Source organism: Macrosteles quadrilineatus, unplaced genomic scaffold (genome assembly GCF_028750875.1).
Source record: "Macrosteles quadrilineatus isolate MER2022 unplaced genomic scaffold, UCM_ALF_1.0 Scaffold_2__2_contigs__length_208266976, whole genome shotgun sequence".
Taxonomy (NCBI): domain Eukaryota; kingdom Metazoa; phylum Arthropoda; class Insecta; order Hemiptera; family Cicadellidae; genus Macrosteles; species Macrosteles quadrilineatus.
Window position 1 is genome coordinate 33,959,482 of NW_026542595.1, and position 26,526 is coordinate 33,986,007.

Here is a 26,526-nt window from a genome sequence, read left to right on the forward strand (position 1 = left end):
TGCACGTTTGTTGGCACATTTACATCGCATCACATCGACATCAACGGCAACGTTGAAACAAGTATTGGACTAACAACGACAGAAACTATAACGGAAGTTACGAGACCTTGTAGACTTCAAAATATCAACTCATAAATAATACATGGTTGTGTTAATAGTCCCGGGGTTAAGGACGGGCTCGCGTTCCAGCACATCCACAAAACATATGGGTTCGGACCGCTTGCCCTAAAAGCGAGATATTGGAACGAAACTTTGTAAGCTATCTTTACCTACTAAAATACACATTTATACTAATTTTGAAATGTCTATCTCGAAAACTGCCCAAGATATAAAATAATTCTTTAAAATCACAAACAGACCGACAAACAGAAATCTAGGCATTTCAGACCCATACTTATATAGCATTTTATGTTTGTCTTAGCCCAAGGAACAGGTTCAAAAAATATGTTCGGGCAATTTAGAAACACCCTGAATTTAGGATAGCGTGTAAATACGAAGCAGCATATTTTATTAGTTGCCTTTCTCTGTATATTCACTCTAGGTTCTGCTCTGCTACCGACACAGTATCACGTCCGCCGCACTGAGATTTGGCAAATTATTACACTTTTTATCACGTTTTTTGACCGCATTTCCTGCTTTCATATAAACTAGATGCGCTACAGTGGCAACCAAACTCAGTTATCATTTTGATCTATCCTTTATTGGATAATTTGTGACTGTCATGCAGATACCAGCAACCAAATACATTTCGGTTTATATTATTTTAATCTTAGATAGTTGACTTAAATTATGCACTGTTCATTTACTTACTACCGTATATTGTTTTACATTTTGCTAGGGTGTTATATAAGCAATTTAAATGTTATCAAAATACGTATGGAATTGATTCACGTTTATCTCATAGCTTTCAAACGTTAGAAATAACATTAGATTGCATTTATAGCTCGCTGGAGAGGAATACTACGACTATGTTGAAACCTAAATAACCTGTGTTAAAGTAACAGTTTATTGATACTTGTGATAGTTTTCATGAATTTACCTAACATAATGAATGATACATTTCTTGTTTGTAGTTTATATGGAAGCAATGAGCATTATACTTCTTTTATCATAGTTACAAACACATTTTTTCTAAAAAATAAAATCTCCTCAGGTTATAAACATTTACCAGTTCGTAAACTTGCGCTTCTTATATCAACATTGAACAGCGATAGTAGATACAAAAACCATCTCAATTGTATTCATTGTCTATTAGTTTATAAACCACGTTAGAACTTATTTTAGAAATCTTGAAATTTTTATATTTGTGATAATCTATACAATAATCTCTTGTATACAAAGAAGAGGTGGTGTCTGTCTGTCTGTGTGTGTGTTTGTATGAGATAAACTCAAAAACTACTGAATCGACTGGGCTCCAATTTGTCAAAAATAAAGCCACAGCTCCGAGGATACATATACAGAAGAACTATTCTGTAGAACTATTTCCGCATCAATATTGGCCTAAGACTACCCCGCGGGCATTCAAAGTTTTGAGGTGAAAGTTTTAAAAGTAAATATTGGTTGGTCTCCATGGTAACAAAGAACAAACCAAAAAACCCACAACGTTAAAATGTCAACAAGCAAGACTGTCAAATGAATTTTGATTTCACATTTTTACACACCTGGTTCAAACATTTTTAATACTGTACGAATATTAGAACAGAAAGGGCATGGCTCATAAAATATAAAAGTACCTGGGGACCGAGCTTTGCTCGGGGGAAATTATTAGTTTACTCTGAAAAGTATTGCAGATACATTAATCCACTCCCCATCTCCAAACTGCTAACGTTCACTACTTACTTCACCACTCCCTACGTCGTGGACCTGTTTGCCCTCCTTCCATATACCATTTTAGAATTGCAGATACATAAATGCCACAGACAGTTCCCACACTCTGCACTGCTAGCATTACTACTTCCTACACCATTTCCTACGTCATGGACATGTTTTACTCCCTTCTCGTAGCATTTTAGGATTGTAGATACCTTAATGTAATTCCCATAAACAGTTCCCAGACTCCAGACTGCTCACCTTTACTACTTCCTTCACCACTTCCTACGTCGCGGACCTGTTTCTCTCCCTTCCAATGGCATTTTAGGATTGCAGATACCCTAATCTAATCGTCATTAACAGTTCCAAAACTCCGGGCTGCTTGCCTTTACTACTTCCTTCACCTCTTCCTACGTCGCAGACCTGTTTCCCTCCATTCCCATAGCATTTTAGGATTGTAGATACCTTAATCTAATCGTCATAAACATTTCCCACACTCCGGACTGCTCACCTTTACTACTTCCTTCACCACTTCTTACGTCGCGGACCTGATTCCCTCCCTTCCCATAGCATTTTAGGATTGTAGATAACTTGATCTAATCGTTATTAACAGTTCCCACACTCCGGACTGCTCACCTTTACTACTTCCTTCACCACTTCCTACGTCGTGAACCAGTTTTCCTCCCTTCCCATAGCATTTTAGCATTGCAGATTCCTTAATCTAATCGTCATAAACAGTTTTCACACTCCAGACTGCTCGCCTTTACTACTTCCTTCATCACTTCCTACGTCGTGGACCTGTTTGCCCTCCTTCACTATACCATTTTAGAATTGCAGATACATAAATGCCACAGACAGTTCCCACACTCTGCACTGCTAGCATTACTACTTCCTACACAATTTCCTACGTCATGGACCTGTTTTCCTCCCTTCTTGTAGCATTTTAGGATTGTAGATACCTTAATGTAATTCCCATAAACAGTTCCCAGACTCCAGACTGCTCACCTTTACTACTTCCTTCATCACTTCCTACGACGCGGACCTGTTTCCCTCCATTCCCATAGCACTTTAGGATTGCAGATTCCTTAATCTAATCGTCATAAACAGTTTTCACACTCCATACTGCTCGCCTTTACTACTTCCTTCATCACTTCCTACGTCGCGGACCTGTTTCCCTCCATTCCCATAGCACTTTAGGATTGCAGATTCCTTAATCTAATGGTCATAAACAGTTTTCACACTCCAGACTGCTCGCCTTTACTACTTCCTTTACCACTTCCTACGTCGCGGACCTCTTTCCATCCCTTCCCATAGGATTTTAGGATTACAGATTCCTTAATCTAATCGTCATAAACAGTTTCCACAATCCAGACTGCTCGCCTTTACTACTTAAGTCACCACTTCCTACGTCGCGGACCTGATTCCCTCCCTTCCCATAGCATTTTAGGATTGTAGATAACTTCATCTAATCGTTATTAACAATTCCCACACTCCGGACTGCTCACCCTTACTTCTTCCTTCACCACTCCCTATGTCATAGACCTGTTTGCCCTCCTTTTTTATACTATTTTAGAATTGCAGATACATAAATGCCACAGACGGTCCCCACACTCTGCACTGCTAGCCTTACAACTTCCTTTCCCATTTCCTACGTCATGGACCTGTTTTCCTCCCTACCATTACATTTTAGGATTGCAGATACCTTAATTTAATCGTCATAAGCAGTTCCCACACTCCAGTCCAGACTGCTCGCCTTTACTACTTCCTTCACCACTTCCTATGTCGTGGACCTGTTTTCCTCCCTTTCCATAGCATTTAAGGATTGCAGATACCGTAATCTAATCGTCATAAACAGATCCCACACTCCACACTGCTACCCTTGACTATAGAATCTAGTAATCTTCAGTATAATCTTTGCTCAATAGTAACAACTGATGTTTTTCCTTTTGTACTGTATTTTGTTTTGCTAGTGTACTGTGGATAGACAAATTACAAGTCTTTTGTTTACTTTTTTCTTGTTATTTAATTCAGCCAACATGGTTACCTAGCAACCCATAAGACTAATGTTAAAAAAATTTGATTTTTAGTTTCATTTTTCTACGTATTTAGATTTTTGTTGGCAGTTCTAACTGCAGTAAACTCGTTTTTAGGTCAGAAATAAACTATTTACAACATTTGAAGAAAATCGTCGGAGCCGTTTTCGAGATCTTGGTACAAGCAAGCATACATACATACAAACATTGCTCGTATTAGAGTATAGGATAATGATGTCACTCGCCCGAATGTAAACATTATTTAACACTACTTAAATGAGGCTGTAAAACCATATGGTGATGCCATTTCATTGGTATAGGATTCTTTCGGTTACTTCATTTGTTTATGTTTATGATCCATACTGAGGCTGTTCTAATATTTGTGAAATGCTGTAATAATATTTTACAGGGAATGATTCATAGTAAAATAAATTATTCATGGATATAATAATTAAGATTCTATAATCATTGCCGTATCAACTTAGGCTCTTATTCTGAGTTTTATGAGAATTATTTTTTAGATATATTGTTGTGTAAAAAGTAATATAAAACCCCTGCCACAACAAACCTGCAGACTATGCGAATTTCCATTTCAATGATTAAAATTTCACTAAAATGTGTTAGAAAATTTAACTACAGACAGGTTTGGAACTATTGTGATAGCATTTCATTTACAATACAAACAATTCAATATGTATTATTTGATTGTACCTTGTATAATTTGATTTGATTATACCTTGAAATCTATCATTGTTTTTGTAGGCCTATACTATGTAGCCTAAATAAGTGTTCACAGTCTGAGTGGACAAAAACATATATTATCAAGTTATGTAACACAGTTAAATTTCGTTTCTAAAAATCCATTTTAAGGTATTTTCAAAGAACTAACATCGTCTCTTTTGCATACTGACCCCGTTGCAGGGCAAGGGTATAGCTGCTAGTTCTAATAAATCAATTCCAAACATATCCAATTCCAAACCACCTACACTACAAATGTTAATATGTATTCACCTGACAAAACGCATAGAAAACATATTTATTTTAACCTACAAAAATTTAGTTTTTTTTTACCTACTACATCTGTGGACAGAAGTGAAAAATGAAATGGCAGAGTGGACGAGCCATTGAGAGGTTGAGGGTGAATGGTGGATTACGCGGGTCTAACATTTCCCACGACGACCAGACATCTATCTATCTTGTATTCAGGGATTACATTAGTGGGATCACTGACGTTGCCGTAGCCGGGGCAAGTCACTTCATTCATATCATTGTAAAAACCGCCATCATCACTTAGTAAAAGTCAAGTGTATTGTAGCTTCCCTAAAAACGTTTGGAAAAGCATTGAAAATAAATAAATACATCTCGTGTGGCTTTTACTGGTGTGAGATCTTCGACAAAGAGAAAGTTCTCCTCAGTGAATGGTATATTTGAATATGTTATATAGATATGTCTGTACGTAGATCTACAGATTAAAGAGGGCTTTTAATCACCCGCACACATTATATTATCACTTAGCCAAATCCATTGGTGAAATGCGGTAATTGAACACGCATCACCCCTATGATAGACTCTGATATAAGATATAACAATGTACAATAAACCGTTATTCAAAATATTAAATTGCTCATTTTATTGAAATAAAAAAAAATAAATATATTATTTAGGTTCGAGATATTTTAATATTTCAGGGCAAATACAGGAGATGCGTATTATATTATTGTTCACAGATTTTCCTAGAAACAGGGAAAAGTTTGGTTGATGAGTATTTACCCGTTGTTGCGTGATGCGGCTACAAAGTTTATATGAAGCTGGACCTCAGTAAGCTCTGATACACGATTTGTTCTCCTAAATTGGGCAAAAGGTATTTATATAAATAAGTTTAAAAGCTTCCAACACAACTATTTTTTACCTATTCAGTGTCAAAGAGCATACGAGTGTCTAAACAAATTAGACTACAGAGTTTTGAAAGCACAAGTGCTAGTAATTTTACGAAGAATATGAACCTAATACAGCTAATACTCACTTATAAACTCTTCCTAAAAATCATAATAATTTATCATGACAAATCGAGTAATGAAATCTTCTAAATTCAGGTAAAAAGTAAAAAGGGCTGTCACAAAAGCGAAATACAAGGTTGGGTAATCTGTCAGACACTATAGATCAGCGAATAAACTTGCTTTGAAAAGGTTTGCCAACCTCTAATACCCGGAATATTAAACTTGAAAATGAATACCTCTATACTGGGAAAGGAAAGTTTAAACAAAAACATAATAGCCCATGAATTGGTATTATTCTATGTTTTGGATAAAAATCACGGTTTTGGTAAGGAATGCACAAACATTCAATAAAATTAGTACAAATATATAGAGCAAATTTTATAGCTTCCTACTAACTTAAGGATTTAGATTTGTATTATTTGTTGGCAAGTATGTCAACATTTAGACTACTAGATCCAAGCGGATATTAATATTGAACTGAACAGCGAAGAAATAAGTAAACTGTTCATGAACAGTAATACTAAAAGAACAACGATGGAATATGGAATATACGTTATGCCTACCGAACATCATGGCTTCCTCTGATATGGGGCAGAGTTTAGCGATTTCTGGGATTTTTCCAACAAAGGAAATAAATTTTAACTAAAAGTATATCCAAACTATAAAAGTCACATAAAATGCTTACTTGAAGGATTGATTGATAGGATAAGTAGCCCTCTTAAATGAAATATCCTTAATTCAGTTTCTTGACTTCTCTTCTCCACATGAACTTCTTTGGTAGTGACCTGTAACAATTTCAATCTAGTATAAGAAATCGCAAGCGTTTATGATGTAAAATAAACATCGTTTAGATAATTGTAATAAGGTATAGAAAAATCAAATGAAATATTCTAGCTTGGTAACGAGTTCATTACATTGTATAGTGATAATAATAATTGCATACGTTTGCTGACTCCAGATGAGTAAACACGTGGTTGCAAACAAGAGAACCAATCTCTTAAAGTAACAGTAACAGTAAAGAAATTGTATTTGCACACAACATTCTACATACGTTTCAAATATTCCATTGCAAAGCTATTATAAAGTTAACCTACCGTTTTTACACAATTCGTTTTTACACAATTAGTTTTTTCTCATAACAAAAATCAATTAGTCTTTACTTGAAGTGAAACTAACGTGGCAATCACACAAATATAGCGTCAAGAACATAAGAAACGACGATTCAAAATAAATTTACATAGGTGGTTAAATATATGTTGCTATTTTATCAAGAAGTCAAAAGATAACTAAGTTTGTTACAAAATAATTATTAGCCTAAAAGGAGACTAACAATAGTAGAATACAGGGTGATTTGAAGTTGGTGTGACAAAATTTTTTCTGGTAAATTATGTAACAAGTAGAGTTTAAATCCACAGTTTTTATTGTTTTATCCCTCGTGGTCTCTTACCTATGCATTTTTTAAAAATTTTCTGAAAAAACTGTATTAACAATAGAAAAACTTACATTTCTCCACTTTCCTCTCATCTGATGATAATTATAATGGTATTTTCTGAAAGCTCATCAAATTTACATTTAGTCAAGTCAGTTTTGTGTCGTTAGTAACAGTTTTGTAGCGAAAGTGGTGTTGTAAATACAAGAAATATGTTTTTCAAGAAAAAAACTAAATTTTTAAATAAATAACATGTATGTTATTTTTTTGTGAAAAAAGTGTCAAATACGTTAAAAAACTTGTCCTTTTCCTGAGCTTTAATTTTATATAAGCATATTGTATTTTCCTTCGGAAAATTACTGTGAAAATTATACTACAAGTGCAAAAAACATGGGTTAATATCAATACTCATAAGCTAGTTTTTAAACTTTATTTCCCGTAAAGTTACACAATGAAAACCTTGAAAATCACACAATAATACAACACTCGATTGCAAAAAAAAACCCAAAAAACTATTTAATATCATGTTCAAAGTGCCTGCCTCCTTTTCTAATGCAAGCCCTCGCACGCTTTCTCATGGCTCCAACCGTTACGTTAAAACTTAATTTTTCTCGAACAACTTGAGCAGCTGCTTCAACTCGATCTGTCAACTCCTCCACTGAGTTCACAGGGGTCGAATAAACAATGTCTTTCATTGTGCCCCACACAAAGAAGTCCAAAGGAGTGAGATCGGGAGACCTCGCCGGCCAAGGCACAGGTCCTCCGCGTCCTATCCACGTAGGATAGTTCAGTGTCAACCAGTTCCGTACATCTTTGGAGAAGTGGGGAGGGGCTCCATCCTGCTGGAAAATGACATTGTCTATTTGGCGTTGGGTGAGGTTTAAGACCATCAAGAAGATCGGGTAGGCTATGTTGAAGGAAGTCCAGATAAGCTTCACCACTTAGGTTTTCTGGGAAAATGTGAGGTCCTACAAGCTGATTACCAATTACTCCAATCCAAACATTAAGATGGAACCTCGTTTGGTAAGAACCCTCCCGCATCACTTTGGGATTTTCTTTAGCCCAATGGTGATTGTTATGAATGTTAAAAACACCATCTCTCGTGAACCTCGATTCATCTGTGTACAGGATGTTTTTTAAGAACTGAGGCTGTTCAATGTCAGCATTTAATAGCCAACGACAAAATTGAACTCTTGGAGCATAATCTTGAGGTTCCAGACCTTGAACTTCGATGAAATGGTACGGATGAAATTGATTTTTATGTAATATGCTAAGAACTTTGCATTGAGAAACTCCTACATCATTGGCCACTTGTCGAGAGCTAATTTTAGGATTTTCTTCGACCATATTTAGAACTTATTCCTCCGTTTCCACATTATGACGTACAGGACCTACCTCATTCGGCTGTTTGAAGACTGTACCTCGTTCTAAAAGACGCAGATGCAATCTTGAGAATACTTGAGGACTAGGCACTCGTCTGTCAGGGTACCGGGCACGGTATTCTCGTTGCGCAGCTCGAGCATTTCCATTACAAAAACCGTACACAAAATGCATTTCAGCATACTCACGCGATGTGAACTCCATGATTGAACTGCAATAATAAACTTCTTATCCTTAATAACTGGGCCGCATAAGGTACGAGAATTGTGTTTTCTATTAGATAAGGTGTACTATCCTTTGTGATAACGATTGAGGTATTTTTTTTATCTATAAGTTTGATTATCTTATCTTTTATGGGTTACACTGAAAGGCACACTGTCCAATGGTGTAACTTAAGTACCAATTCACTTTTATTTCTTTTATTTAGTGAAAAAAATTTAAATTTAAAATGTAGGAGGCATTGGAAGGATTTTCTTATCAAACATAATTTAGTCTCTTTACGTCCCACTAGTTTTTTAATCCATGTTTTTTGCACTTGCAGTATAATTTTCACAGTAATTTTCCGAAGGAAAATACAATATGCTTATATAAAATTAAAGCTCAGGAAAAGGACAAGTTTTTTAACGTATTTGACACTTTTTTCACAAAAAAATAACATACATGTTATTTATTTAAAAATTTAGTTTTTTTCTTGAAAAACATATTTCTTGTATTTACAACACCACTTTCGCTACAAAACTGTTACTAACGACACAAAACTGACTTGACTAAATGTAAATTTGATGAGCTTTCAGAAAATACCATTATAATTATCATCAGATGAGAGGAAAGTGGAGAAATGTAAGTTTTTCTATTGTTAATACAGTTTTTTCAGAAAATTTTTAAAAAATGCATAGGTAAGAGACCACGAGGGATAAAACAATAAAAACTGTGGATTTAAACTCTACTTGTTACATAATTTACCAGAAAAAATTTTGTCACACCAACTTCAAATCACCCTGTATATATGATTTCATGGTTAGCTAATTTATACACTATTACTTGATTTAAATAAAATAATATGGACTATTCAGTTCCAACGATTTATCTAACATTTTTACGCTTTTAATTTTTTGAATATAGTTTGTTTTTCTTGTATTGCGTTTATTACAATTTTATCTTGACGCGATGCATCTAAAATGATAACATACAGTACTTACGTTTTGTTTTATAGCCTTATGTCTAGCTAAGTGAGGGGTCCAACTCAAAGGTTTTAATACAGTACAAATAGGAGCAGTATTTGCACTTAACAGCAATACCTATACAAAGAGACAGCCGCTTTAACTTTGCACTTTGAAATCATTGTCAGAATGTCATAACATTGTGTTACCAATGCTATAATTAAGGAGTACTGCTAGGTAGCTTTTGTAAGGCAACAAAGGTTTTGTAACACTACTGTTAAAAAAATATGTTTAATCGTTTAACCAATTTTAACAACATTCGTCGTAATTCATCACTCCCATAAGCATAACGCAGTTATTATCCAGGTTATGCTCTTTCGAGCAAAGATTCAAAACTGAATTAAATTGCCAGGAAATAAAAAGATTTTGTAAGTCTATGAATAATGAGAACTACTGGACGAATAAAGTAAAGAAAACAAACGACGAAATTTGATATGAAAGAAGAGTATTTTGTCCAGCTGGTAGCAGATGGTCACTTAGAGTTTTTGTCACATGCAAAGTGAAGATGTTTGAAAACGGCCAATGGGAAGATGAGATATATTTGAGGGAATTTACTTAGCTAAATTGATGTGGTTCAATGTTTTGAATGATGTTCGAAATTATAGTGGTTGGGTTCATAGGACTAGTATGCATTTAAATGCACGTAAACAAACACTATGTGAAAGTAATATATGATTAATATTACCAGATAAATATCAATCTGGAGATAACAAGCTAAATAAGGAAAAGGAAATCTGAATCTCATGAAATCAATGCTATTAGTTAGACATAAAGTTATCCGATATTATTACAAAACCCTCCAAGATCGATATACTTTGGATTTTTTACTTTCCCCTTAGCAACAATGTTACCTCCAGTTCTGACTCTACCTACCTTTATTTTATAAACGTGAAGAGCGATCATTACGCTTTGACGATTTCTTATTTGAATAGTTACATTATTTTTACACGTTTAGCCGAGTGGTCACTTACAAAAATCTGGTGGTTAATGGGGTTGGTCGTGAGAAGCCAAGTTTATTTACCCTATCGCCATTTATCAGGCTATTAACGATTTTTATTTTCTAAAAGGTCAACATTGGGTGGGAAAAAGACCAACATTTTTATTTTCCTACAGTAACATAACAATGTGCATGTTCTCTCACTGATAGTGTCTGCATGTTACGCGCTCACTATTTCGTTCCTTCACGTTGCAAAGCTGGAGTGAGTGAGACAAAGTAATTAGAGTGAGACAATGTTAACATTGTCTCACTGATGAGCGAATTGGCCACTTTGCTTTCTCAAATCAGTGAGAGAACAAGTACATTGTTAGGTAACTGTAGGAAAACTAAAATAACTATTGGAAATATAATGCACAAAGCTACAAATTGTAATTCTATGTATGACCCAGCTTCACACACGAGTTTTGAGTACTTTCTTACAAAACCAGAGTTCAGCTGTGAAGCAGCTACAGTACTCATATTTCAAACCAATGAGGATTCCAATGAATTGAATTATACTTTCTGGCGTCAATTAGAAGTTACAACCGGATGGTACATAGTAAAAAATAATTTTTGAGAACGATTATTAATGGATTATTAAGTAATAAGTAGTTACAATGCAAAATATTTCTCTATGTTTTGTGTTTGTAGTCTCCCAAAATTATACAACCGGTGTTAAGCTAGTACTGTATAAACGTGTAATTAAATTTTTTATAATAACGTACTAAACATATTATATAAAACATCAAAACAGTTAACCCCTCGAATGTAACTGGATTGCTATTGTCAGTGTTCATGTGCAAGCATGGAGAAAGAACCCTAGGCCTACATTACAAGCCTAGCTCCACTATAAATCGAGACGTTCATGAAAGTGCTCAGTTGCGATTGTGCCTTCGACTTTTAATATTCGTTGTAAATTAATTTTCATTATTCAAGTCGTTATACTAAATGTTCATATTACCAAAATTATATTACTATTATTATTATATTACCATAATTACAAAGATAAAGTGTAAACGTATTTGTCGTCCATAGTTGTTAACCAATATTATGTTTTTCACAAACGACTGTATACTGCAATGTCCCATCACTGGTATGACTTGACCATTGTCTCTGAGTCCCGCAATCGCAATCACCGCCAATACACAGCCGATGCCGCAACCGCCTCCGTCCATTTCAATACTGACCGACCGTCTCTCTACTTACAAACGACTGTGTGTTGCAATGTCCCATCACTGGTATGACTTGACCATTGTCTCTGAAAGTCCCGCAATCGCAATCACCGCCAATACACAGCCGATGCCGCAACCGCCTCCGTCCATTTCAATACTGACCGACCGTCTCTCTACTTATAAATGACTGTGTGTTGCAATGTCCCATCACTGGTATGACTTGACCATTGTCTCTGAAAGTCCCGCAATCGCAATCACCGCCAATACACAGCCGATGCCGCAACCGCCTCCGTCCATTTCAATACTGACAGACCGTCTCTCTACTTACAAACGACTGTGTGTTGCAATGTCCCATCACTGGTATGACTTGACCATTGTCTCTGAAAGTCCCGCAATCGCAATCACCGCCAATACACAGCCGATGCCGCAACCGCCTCCGTCCATTTCAATACTGACCGACCGTCTCTCTACTTACAGACGACTGTGTGTTGCAATGTCCCATCACTGGTATGACTTGACCATTGTCTCTGAAAGTCCCGCAATCGCAATCACCGCCAATACACAGCCGATGCCGCAACCGCCTCCGTCCATTTCAATACTGACCGACCGTCTCTCTACTTATAAACGACTGTGTGTTGCAATGTCCCATCACTGGTATGACTTGACCATTGTCTCTGAGTCCCGCAATCGCAATCACCGCCAATACACAGCCGATGCCGCAACCGCCTCCGTCCATTTCAATACTGACCGACCGTCTCTCTACTTACAAACGACTGTGTGTTGCAATGTCCCATCACTGGTATGACTTGACCATTGTCTCTGAAAGTCCCGCAATCGCAATCACCGCCAATACACAGCCGATGCCGCAACCGCCTCCGTCCATTTCAATACTGACCGACCGTCTCTCTACTTACAGACGACTGTGTGTTGCAATGTCCCATCACTGGTATGACTTGACCATTGTCTCTGAAAGTCCCGCAATCGCAATCACCGCCAATACACAGCCGATGCCGCAACCGCCTCCGTCCATTTCAATACTGACCGACCGTCTCTCTACTTACAAACGACTGTGTGTTGCAATGTCCCATCACTGGTATGACTTGACCATTGTCTCTGAAAGTCCCGCAATCGCAATCACCGCCAATACACAGCCGATGCCGCAACCGCCTCCGTCCATTTCAATACTGACCGACCGTCTCTCTACTTACAGACGACTGTGTGTTGCAATGTCCCATCACTGGTATGACTTGACCATTGTCTCTGAAAGTCCCGCAATCGCAATCACCGCCAATACACAGCCGATGCCGCAACCGCCTCCGTCCATTTCAATACTGACCGACCGTCTCTCTACTTACAAACGACTGTGTGTTGCAATGTCCCATCACTGGTATGACTTGACCATTGTCTCTGAAAGTCCCGCAATCGCAATCACCGCCAATACACAGCCGATGCCGCAACCGCCTCCGTCCATTTCAATACTGACCGACCGTCTCTCTACTTACAAACGACTGTGTGTTGCAATGTCCCATCACTGGTATGACTTGACCATTGTCTCTGAAAGTCCCGCAATCGCAATCACCGCCAATACACAGCCGATGCCGCAACCGCCTCCGTCCATTTCAATACTGACCGACCGTCTCTCTACTTACAAACGACTGTGTGTTGCAATGTCCCATCACTGGTATGACTTGACCATTGTCTCTGAAAGTCCCGCAATCGCAATCACCGCCAATACACAGCCGATGCCGCAACCGCCTCCGTCCATTTCAATACTGACCGACCGTCTCTCTACTTATAAACGACTGTGTGTTGCAATGTCCCATCACTGGTATGACTTGACCATTGTCTCTGAAAGTCCCGCAATCGCAATCACCGCCAATACACAGCCGATGCCGCAACCGCCTCCGTCCATTTCAATACTGACCGACCGTCTCTCTACTTACAAACGACTGTGTGTTGCAATGTCCCATCACTGGTATGACTTGACCATTGTCTCTGAAAGTCCCGCAATCGCAATCACCGCCAATACACAGCCGATGCCGCAACCGCCTCCGTCCATTTCAATACTGACCGACCGTCTCTCTACTTATAAACGACTGTGTGTTGCAATGTCCCATCACTGGTATGACTTGACCATTGTCTCTGAAAGTCCCGCAATCGCAATCACCGCCAATACACAGCCGATGCCGCAACCGCCTCCGTCCATTTCAATACTTACCGACCGTCTCTCTACTTACAAACAAACTGTTATTTAGTACTGTTGATTAAAAACCTAAATGTGTTCAATTACGATAATGTTATCAAAGTTTAATAGCAAATGATTCATTGAAAGAGTAATTAGAATCTAACCAATAGGCTATATTAAAGCTATGTAGTTTAAAGGAATGGTTTGGAATTCAATATTCGATTGACTTTTTAAAAGCCATGTTTAAAAAAGTCATCAATGTAACGACTGTAAGTAGGATGCCAATAGCTTAAAATCATGTGATGAAGATTTCGTGCAAAAAACTTCTTAAAATGAGATTTTGGGGGAATGATTTGAGGGGTCCCAGAAGGTCCAGGTAAAGTTGAACGTGAATTACATTACAAACGGAATGGAGATATTAAAATGGTTATGGTTGAAGTGATATTAAAATTAATCCATGTATCTGTTCTCAGGGTCGGATGTTTGATAATAAAAACAGTAGGCCGGGAGCCTAATTAAAATATTAATTATGCAGGGATCATAAAAAAACGGGAATAATAAGTAGAGGTTCACCAAACAGTTAACGTGTTTAATGTTAAATTATCTGTGAGTTTTGGATAATGAGTACGTGAGTATTTGCAACAACTCAGTGTACAATATGGATTGGACACACGCTGTGAGGCAGTCATTCAACAATCCAGGCGATCGTTTGTGGATTACAAGGATTTAAGTAGTCGATCATATACAGGTAACGTCCACATTGGAAATGTAATTTTGAGTGATGATTTCTATCTAAAATCTCTAAGGCCGGGCATCAAATAAGAATATAATGCGTGTTTTTTTTTCTTAAAGAATTTCACCATTTATAAGTTACATGTGGTTGGATAACATATACATGATGAAATTACTTAAATTGCACCATTCCTATACTGCATCTGATGCGGTAAGCAATTTTATTAAAGAAATCGACTTCAGTGATACGCCTTCTTCAATTGCAACCGAACATGAAGTAAAATTAACCCCGTTTGGCTGAGCTAAAGCTTTCGCATCCTAATTAAGCTCATTCAGAGTATTGAGTTTCACTCTAAAATTTGTTTACTAAAATCTCAACAATGGTTACTTAAGTTTCGGTTAAACTGTATCCGATAGGAAAACTCAATGATTCTAAAACTTGGAGGTGAGCAATTTGATAGAATAAAGACTGCATTTATACGACACTTTAAACCCTTTTTTTAATTTTTTACTACATATAAAACTCAGTACAACTACAATTCTCTTTAGTAGGGTTTATTACAGCCCCAATGACGAGCAAGTGATCTCGCTATTTAATGTGATATTGAGCTCTGTTTATAATCCAACAGACATACGTAATTTTTTTTCAAACCGATCTGTTTTTACTGTTCAAAAATAAAATTTCCTTCTAAAAAAATAGTAGGAAAACTATTTGATGTTATCTTAAAGGATTATATGGTTTAAACGGATTACAACGGACACATACAAAATAACCCTTAGCATCTCCTACAAAACAAAATCTCCAATTAGAACACACAAAAATAATGTATAAACAGTATTAACGATTTTAAAATATTGATTTAATCTCGCGAAATACGTGTCAACGCTAGGGATTACAGGGACACTCGTCAAAGTATAATCTAACCAATTACGAGTTAAATGGAACATTCGTTTCGAATGCTCTGAATAAAACAGATTTTGGATAAAGTATTGACGCGTCAATGATGAAAATGCCATCAAGGTGAAAATGTAAAAATAACGAGTGGATGGTAAAGAAGCGCAATATTGCACGAGAGCCACAACCGAGGCTTATATGTGAATGTGGGGTGTGGGGTGTGGGGCACCGCATGCCTAACTGTTACTTAATAAACCTTCCGCGCATCACCACTTGATGATATGCACGTTTAAATGTTACGACTAATGTTGATCTGAATGACATTTATAATCGCTCTAACAAAAGCTGTGAGAATTTACAATATAATGGTTAAGATAACAGCAGTCAAATACATTTTTTTAATCTTTTTTTTTTGTAGAACAGACTTTTTTAAACACGTATATAATAAACATTAAGGAAGAAAAAAAATTATTTCTAAACATTACAGCGACCTATATTAACTCTTGCAGCTTAATGTAGCATGCCCAAGGACCTACTAATAATCGTTAGGCCGTGAGTGGTACGCTGTCAAATATTTAAAGTTTTGTAAAACTGTTTTTTTTGTAAAACAGACTTTTCTGAACACGTAGATACTAAATATTATGGAAGACAATTTTTTTAAAGTTTAACAGCGACTTTCATTAACTCTTACTTTAGCACGCCCGAGGTACTACTGAATGTTAACAGCACAGGAAGGAGGTACTTTTGCCGTTTCTCAAAAGTCTAAGTTTTTTTGTCAAGTACACTTTTCTTCCTCAATAATAATCCAATTTTAATAAAAATTTGTGTGTGTGTCCCTCATACCATAAAGGAACAGTATATGAATCAGTTTCCATGAAAACCACAACCATTTTAGTAAAAAAATATGTTATTTAAAAAAATCACTAAATATTTTATGAATATTTAAAAATTAAACAAAAAAATTAGTTTCTTCGTCAACTATCACCACGTTTGGATGCCACAAATTTGTAATTTGAAAACCCATCCACCCCTTCAGGGATTGTAAATTAAAATTAAAAATAAAACTGGGAGATATCCAGAACATAAATAAAAATAATGTACAGTAAATATACAAAATATTTGTAGCTGGCCGACTCAAATGGACCACTAAAATCATCATCATAACACCTAGGGGAGTGGGAAATCATCAGATCTTCATTACATCCGAATTAATAAAACAACAGTAAAGTAGAACAATAACCTTAGGTCGTTATCAATAACAAACTACAACTGTAACCTTAGGCTAAGGTCATTAGCAATTACGTTGACCAAAATTGCTTGCAAGTAATTATGAAGACCACATTTGACGATATTATTTCATCAAACTGTAGTTAAGACTGTTGACAGTCGCCACAATGTTTGAGGTTCGGCAACGACTTGTTGCATATCTACACTGCAGGCTTATTGTGTTAGTAGTTAGTTAATAATGATAAAACACACACAGATTTAGTTAAATGTTTGTAGATTAGATTTTGTTAATTCAGCTTTTGAAACAAAACCCAAACATTTTATAGCTTAAACCTATATATACATAGGCTATACTTGCACCAGAATAGCCTGTCTTTTAATATATCAAAATCCATATAAAATATTAAAAATATAAATGTTCTCTAGAACCATGTTTAAGTGTCAAAAAGCTCAGTGTTAGGCCTACGCGGAGTACTATCACATTCACATACGAGTTAGGAACATCTACATACGATGATGGGGTAACAGAATGTTCGTCAATGATGTAGTGTTAATAACCATTAAATTTTGTTATCACAGCTAGACGAGATCACATTGCCCTATCATATTCAAACTACAGAATTGGTACTGTTTAGTTGGTAACAGAATATTCAGTTATGATGATGAAATTTGACATGATGTATAACCCACATCGGGGTCACTTATACATCGTACTAGGAGGCTCAGGAAAATTTAAACCTTTCAAATCAATTAAAGTAAAACGATTTTAACAAACTAAGCGGGAAAATCTTTTTTTAATGAATCATGGATTTGTAAATATTTTATACAGCAGATCTAAATAATTACACTATTCTCTTCTAGGTTCTCCCCTTTGCTAAGCAGGAGTAACGAGTACTAGGATATTAGTAAGGGTTTCTACTTATTATCCTTATATAATACACTTCTGATGAGTTTGTCTAAAATTTTAATAGCAAGTGTTAAAAGAAACTGATGGTCTATGCAATTAAGCTAGGTATTTAAGTATTGAGTACAACCACATTGTTAGGTTATCTTATTATGGCCAAAAGCAAAACAAAAATATTTATCACAGTTATGTGTTGGTATGAACTACAAATCACCACCCCAGTATTTAGTATATCGGAATAATTAACCACGTCAAAGGCATATTTGCTTACACCACTTGCACTTCAGTGTTGAGAAACTCTACTTGGTATCATGTTTAACAAACGGGAATTTCATGTTAAACTCTTTTATCTGAAAACTCAAGTGGCATCACGTTGTACACACACAACATTCTTTTACCTCTTAAGAACTTAGCCTCTAACTTTCGTACATCAAGTTTTGTTGTAATTTTTGCAAAGGTGATCGACCACTAGGGACTATTGACACTAGTACAAAGTATTTATTTTTGCTCAGACGAGTAAACTGTACAATTTTAAGAAGGAAAATAAAATTAAAGCATAACAGGATTACAATTTGAAAAGGCAGACGAAAATGGTTTAAGAAATAGATTTATTTTTTAGTATTTCTACTATAATTTATATAATTATTAGATTAAAGGCAAACACCATAGTTTATGGTAAACCGAATAGTGGCGAAGTCAGTTTATTGATAAATATCCAGTATATTGATTGTCATTTTTGCTCGTAAAATTTAAAATGTGAGCCTAATAGCTTTGTAAAATTAAAACTATGTTTTATTTGATTTAACCGGTCGAATAGTTCTTTTGAACTAAACAAATGCTTCTCAAAATAAAAGAATTTTATGATTTTCCCTAATCAAGAAGCACAATATTAATTTAATATAATTCAAGACTCTTGATTTTTACGAGGGCATAATCTTGGACGGCAGAATAAACCTTTCAATATGATGAGTATTCAGAAGCACCATCTCAACCACCAAGACTGTTATAGCCATAATGAGAATAGCTCATCAAATTAACATTGCGGCCTTTACCTACCGGCTAGGCAATATTAACCAGAGTTGCTAATAATTAACTTCTCGTATTTTTAGTAAACTGAATGTTTTAATGAATATAAAGTAAGAGTTGTGCTGTGTTTTTGATGTCAAAATCCGCTTGTTAGTGTAATACAGCCGGTATACAGGAGTGCATGCTAACTAAAAAGATTTGTCATATTGAAACTAATAAAGCTGTCGGCTAATAAGGCTGTCAACAAAATTGTAGGCATTTTACGTGGCATAATTCACCATTACGATAACATACAATTGAACTTCCTACAGTACAATTTTTAATTTATCGCATGTATTACTCTTCCTACACATTAGTTCAATGTATGTAACTTGAACAATTTTATTATACCGCTAAAATAATAAAAACATTGTGAAAAATACGAAAAGATCCATCACAACAGAGCTAACACTAGGGTCGAATGGACTGTTTTGTTCATTTAAGTAGAACCATGGTAGAACACAAAAAGTAACAACTTAACCATGAAATATTTCACAAAAAATATGTTAATAAGCTTGTCTAGGTCTGAGAAAGATATGACATGTTCTTCTTAAAAAAATACTACTTAAGTCAAGTTATTCTCTATGTTAATTCATTGACATATATAAATATGATAATAGTTGTCCACATTCAGTAACAATCTTTAGCAATCTTTTTGGCTCATAGAGACTATTGTTTTGACTTAATTTGTTTTGAGGAGATTTTAACACTTTTAACCCAGTAAAAATAGTGTTGGAAAAGTAAAATCAGTTTGGTAAGCTATAGAGAAGAAAGTTAGGAGATGCTTGCATAACAGAATAGGTATCAGTCGATCTGTCCAATTATCTCAAAACTGGCCACAAAATGTCTTGGGTGGCTAATGATCCAACAAAAGTCAAACATAACAAACAATATTGCTTTGTAGAAACTGATGCTATTAAGGCACATTTTCACTTTGGTTCAAAACTGGTCATCTGATAAACCTAGGTTAAACGCTCGTATTATTCAAAAAGTTGAATTTTACTAAGTTTTCATAAAAATTCTAAGTACGGAGGTTTTTTAGTTACAAAGTTTCTAAAAATTGAATTATTTCTGAGTATATATTTCTAAAACTACTCAAAACAATGTCGATGTTTCACAAATAATTTTAAACTATGATTAGGTCTATGTGGAATGAGTGTCTCTATTTGGTCCTGGTAAAAAAATAAAAACAAATAACAAGTAGTGGGTAAAAAGAAAAAGGCAAAAACCACTTGACTTATGACTAGATAAGTGATAACTCGTGTGTGGCATACTTGTTAACCTTTACAGGTTTTTTTAAGGGGGGGAATTACAGGAATTATTCTTTATCATCTCTTATCAGAGGCGATTAACATAACTAATTAAATAAAATAAAATCATAAATGTACCTTATGTAACAAGTGTTTACTTGTTGCTGGCTAGTGCAATTGTGTACAAACAAAACTTTAAAAAGGTATTTGTTTAACTATTCCACATTTGAATAATCTGACATCAAATCGAGTCAGTTGTGGAATCAAGGCGGCCGTAACATAGTGAAGTGTAGGCTTTAACACCTATAATCCAGTTTTTTTTTTATAATAGATTGTAATCAATTGAATAATTTGGCTTTCACAAACAACTTTAACGTGTAACTTGATCAGAACCGGTAATGTGATAAATAGTTGATATGAGACACTGTATCAGCACATGTACAGTCAGTTAGTGCATACAAAGTGATTTATTTGACCAACATAATGGATCATTGTGGGTCTTGCATACCGGTACAAGGACGTCTACAGATTTGCCGTTGATTGCTACTAGTATAAAACGTTCTTAGTTCTGTCAATATTATATGAATAGTAATAAATAAGGTTATGTAAATTATGTTTATGCAACATGTTGAAAAAGTTTGAGTTATTAGTGATGAATTACTGGCAATAGAAATTTATATACAAGGTGTTTGGTAGTCAGTGTCAAATATTTTAAGGCATTATTAGGCACGCAAATTGCGATAACAATACGCAAATTGGATAGTTATATCTCACTCCCACTTCCAGTAACATCCATTTTAGATTTTTCCAAATTTCTTGACATTGCTTAATAAAATCTCATATTTCTCAACTTTTAACCTACATAATGATATTTTCAATTGCATTTTTAGAATCGTTATTAACTTACTATCAGAACACGTATAATATGGTACAGCTTAACACATTCAAAAGTTTGTAAATTCGACTTCAATAAAAAATTTTGAAAAATCTATAAAAAGGGCGCTACAACTCGCTTAAGAAAATGTTTTATCAAATCGTGTTAAAACAGTCAAATAATCTAAAAAACATCTCCACATTTTAAGCTTTAAAATGATATGCAATATGTGACATGTAATTACACAAAATTACAACTGTAAAACTACACAACTGTTTTTAAAAATAATTGGCCTAGCATATTTGTTATAATTATAGATTAAACTAAGCTAAACTGTGATAAGCTAACAGAAACCTTATGAAATTTGGTAAGCATGTTAACATACACAATACCTACTATAGAAAAAAATAATTGAGTTGGTCCGATTTCAAATTTCAAAATGGCGGCTATTTGAATTTTTATAGGCCTAACTGAAATAACTTAAAAATGGCTAATTCTATGGAAGAATGTCAAGAATACTTTTTTTTAGAATTTTTAACTTCTTATCAAACAATATCAAGATCAAAAATATCGGACAAAAGATAACTGAAATATAAAGTTTTTGGTGTAAAAATAAAGCAAAGTTAGTCGGGGAACACTTAATTTTGCCTGCTCTCACAACTAAAAAACTTTTTAGTTTTTTGTGGTTTGATTTTTCCGATCTTGGTATTGTTTGATAGGGAATTAAAAATTCTAAAAAAATTAATCGTCACATTTTTTCATAGAACTAAGTTATAAAAAATTTAACGGTCGCTATTTTGAAACTTACAATCAGACCAACTTAATGATCTTTTATATAATAGGTCTTGTGTATGTTAAAATGCTTACCAAATTTCATAATCATCGAATGAAAAACCTCACATATAAAAATATTTTTGTATAAAAATAGAAATGGCGGATATCTGGGTAAATATGAATTTTCGGACATACCTTCACATAAACTTTTTTCTTCCTTTTAGTATGAGGATTCATTTCCCAAAGTCCTGAAACGTTTTTTTATGGACAACCTGTATATAGTTGGTTCTCTGCGGAGCTGTGCCCTAACTATTAATACTCAGCTCCCCCGATATACTCTGTCGAGCAATAAAAACCCGCATGATTCAACATACTGATATACTAAAAAATATTAACATTATAAACAGTCTCGTTAGCTGAATGAACTATTTTGCTTACAGGTTTTTTGAGAATCATAAATTAAGTCTAAAGAGCTTCATCAAGCGGCAAATTGAGAGAACGAAGGAAGCGTGTTTTATGAGCCATAAACATAATGAGAAGAGGCGTAGAAACTAGGATGAGGTCAGTCATCTGTAGGTAGCGGATACAAGTGCAATAATACTTAACTATTACATGAGAGTTAAACAAATTATTGTAAGACATGATTAAATAATACTAAAACCGACTAACTATTACTAATCATCACTACTAGTGATGTAACACATTTTAAACTTTTTCAATTCCCATCAAAAGTAAAACCTTAACTTTTTAAAATTAAATTTCCTGTTGCATTCCAACAATGTTGCCTATGCAAATACGAATTTCGTGTACAGTACTAGAAAATATACTTAGTCCCTATTAAAATTCCCCCCAAAGAGATGTTAAGTTTGTATTTTATACTTCGGACAAAAACCACTCATCTTCTAAAATTTAGAATATCGTATGCATCCAAGATTACAGGAGAGTGGTGTGGGAGGGGGAGAGGGTGTATTGTATGACTCACATTACTGATTGAATGGGGGATTACTTGACTGAGGCAGAAGAATCTCACTCTACCACCAGAGAGAGATATCGGGTGACCAGAACCCTTATCAGTCTTGAGTTCAGAAAAAATGTGTTTTAAAGTATATTTTATCATTTAGAGGCGTTGGTAGGAAGTTACCGAAATGCAATTTTTAATTTTAACAATCAAACAAATCGTTAATGTGTGCTTCTCGCCATGGCAGAAAGATTAAGGGAGAGCTTTTATCTAACATACCTTATCATCAATTAGAATATCTGTATTTTAAATCCCAAATTATATGGATTATTAAAATTGGCCTCTAAACCAATAAAATAACTTTAACTTTAATGTTGTTGAAATACAACAAACGACTTTATATAACTGACCCAAGCACGTTTCATTGTGAATTTCTTTTTATTATAATTCTGGCTATCGCCCTTAACATTTTTTTCCATATTTAATGTAGCACTATAGGCCTTCATAAAGTGTTATAGGCCCTTGCCTAAAGTGTTGAATAGAAAATATGGCCAGTATATTGCATTTCTTTCCAATTTAAAGTAAAATTAAATTTGTAGAAGAATTACTGATTTAATTTAGCGCTCATTTAGGTAATTAGAATGTCCGATATTAAATACTGAAAGACCTTATGCATTGACTAAATATTCCCCAAAGCTCTTGTGTAATAAGATTTAGTGAGTTAGCTAAATTACAATTTACAATATTGTTGGATATTGCTTCTGTTAATTTCAATAATTATTATTCTTGTCCGCGAATTATTTCCAGATTACAATGATTAGAGGGCAAAGTTGATGTTTAACTTACAGAAGAAATCAAATTAGTACAGTATTAGAACATTGAAAATATAACTATTAGGTATATTATTCTATACTTAGGTCATTCTTTACATGATTAAATAATGTAAAACGGCTACATAGTAAATGTATTATTCAAATAAATTATAATACTTTTGTTACTATAAAAGTTGCTGTTTTCAAAATGGACTTTTAGCCAAACAAATCAAACACACATTTACTGGAGCTGTCAATCAGAGTTGTCAATGTGAGATTTATGACTCGTAATCTCACTTGTTGAGGAGGGATATTTCGATGTTGACAAGTATTTTGTCAATACTGTGATAAAAAATACTCTACTGAGCCATACAAAAATGTGATTGTTTGAGTTAAGAGTTGTACTTGAGTTTCTAAACATCACTATAGTTGGATGCATGTAAACAACAGTGACATGAACCACGAGACATAAGAGAGGAGAGGTCAGTTCCAATCATGAACGACGTGGGGGTCTAATAGGCCTCCTCAGCATTCAGCCGTAGACAATGTTTCCACAACCACAGTACTGATTAAGACACCACTGCACACTGCTCATCTGACCTAGGCGGTTGATGGATACTAAATAAATAGTTACACGTTTTATTTTTAAAAAATATCATGGAAAACATTGCTACATAGTTAACTAAACATAGTCTCAAACTATTTACCACTATTCAGACAAGAAGAAAGATCTATTAACTTACTCTTACAAAGCTATGATGTATACTTCATTCTGGTAGTCATAGTTTGATTTTTAGAAATCGAGGTTACCAAAATTAAACAATTACAGATCAATTCACTGTTACTAAACCAGGTTCACACATTCAGCACGCTCGGATATAATTTGAGTCACATAAGTGACAATGTGATTACTGTAATACCGGACATGTCAATACTGTGGATAGGCTAAGCCCATACTCATGCAACTGTGTTGTCAACGGGTTATCTATTTTAAAGTTTGTTATTTTAAATCTCCCAAAAATATGGGCAATGCATGTTGAAAGGTGTTAATGGTGATTATCCTATATATTAATAGGCAAGCATGTTTCTTGCATCACATCGATGGTTTCTTGAACACCTTTTTTTCAGCTCGCGTGCATCACAGGGAAAATCTACGCATACTGTTAGAAATACAGGGTGAATAAAAAGTCAAGACCCCCCCCTCTAATATTTTTCCAAGTAAATATACAGAGATATCCTTTTGGCGGTCAAGCAACCTTAGCAGGAAGTTTCATTTTATCATTTTGAAATTTTTGAGTGCCCCCCCAAAAGGGGGGATTTGGGGGGCAACTCAAATATTTTAAATGTAAACCCCCTTCAAGTGACACCTCATTTTGAAGTGTTTACAAAAACTTAAAGAATGGTGAAAACTAGAGGTCGCTATCTCTTCTCTATCCAAAATGGTAGCCCGTCAAATGTTGTGGAAAATCAACGGTAAAATTGTTAATATTGGCTGCCATTTTGGATAGAGAAGAGATAGCGAGCTCTGGTTTTCACCATTCTTTAAGTTTTTATAAACACTTCAAAATGAGGTGTCCCTTGAAGGGGGTTTCTATTGAAACATTTTTAGTTGTCCCCCGAATCCCCCCTTTTGGGGGACACTCAAAAATTTTAAATGTAAACCCCCTTCAAGTGACACCTCATTTTGAAGTGTTTACAAAAACTTAAAAAATGGTGAAAACCAGAGCTCGCTATCTCTTCTCTATCCAAAATGGCAGCCAATATTAACAATTTTACCGTTGATTTTCCACAACATTTGACGGGCTACCATTTTGGATAGAGAAGAGATAGAAACCTCTAGTTTTCACCATCCTTTAAGTTTTTGTAAACTCTTCAAAATGAGGTGTCACTTGAAGGGGGTTTACATTTAAAATATTTGAGTTGCCCCCCAAAACCCCCCTTTTGGGGGGACACTCAAAAATGTCAAAATGATAAAATTAAACTTCCTGCTAAGATTGATCGACCATCTAAAGGATAAATCTGTATATTTACTTGGAAAAATATTAGAGGGGGGGTCTTGACTTTTTATTCACCCTGTATATTTGCCTGTAGATGAGCAGCATCTCTTTATAAAAAAAAAATAGGCCACAAAATAAACACAAAAATTAATTTAAATTTTTAAAAAATTAACATATGGGCCTTATGGGTTGCCATGCTGGTGACGGAATAACAACGGAATATAAACAAAAATCAGACAAATGGAAAACATTCCAATCACATGATTTATTTACAGCGTGAGTTTTATTCACACAACAGTTTATTTTAGCGAATTTGTCCATTTGCCCGTAGGGTAGTAGCTATTAGCGTAGGTCTCATGGTAAGACCTGGACCTGGGACCAATTAATTTTTGTTTTTTCATTTTGACCTAGAAGATCTTGTTGTGCGCATAACACCGTTGTACCATTTTTATTTATAGACTTTCACCCGTTGTATATCAATGTACCTTTTTATCGTATCTATGTTCGTGTTCGTGTCTGAGTCCATGTTCGTGTATAAATGTACAATATGTGTTCGACGACCTTCTGATGAAGTAATTTTGACATCCCCTGGACGCCTGACGATGAATTCGTGAAGTCGAAACTAGTAGCGCTAATGCAAAAATTTTGGTTACCAAGAAGCAGGTAGGCCAATATACAACAATTTTATATATTCAACGTAATCCGGAGGCTAACCTAAAGAAAATGAAAATAGTTCTATTCCATTTATTTTATTAAAACCAGTAACCAAGTTCCACTGAGAATTCTAATTTCACCACCTTTAGAAAGGTACATGACGCATTAGTACCTTGATTAATA

General features: G+C 35.0%; 1 protein-coding gene and 1 pseudogene across 3 annotated transcripts in view; one reads left to right on the top strand and one right to left on the bottom strand.

The window, feature by feature from the left end:
* LOC128986958 (COMM domain-containing protein 4) overlaps nt 1-26,526 on the bottom strand; it is a 106,585-nt gene that overhangs the window by 66,522 nt on the left and 13,537 nt on the right. For all 3 annotated transcript variants that reach the window (XM_054407591.1, XM_054407589.1, XM_054407590.1), the window contains exon 2: nt 6,525-6,624. The gene's annotated coding sequence lies outside the window, so the exon portion shown is untranslated. The remainder of the gene's footprint in view (nt 1-6,524; nt 6,625-26,526) is intronic.
* LOC128986956 (uncharacterized) overlaps nt 1-26,526 on the top strand; it is a 35,704-nt pseudogene that overhangs the window by 4,790 nt on the left and 4,388 nt on the right.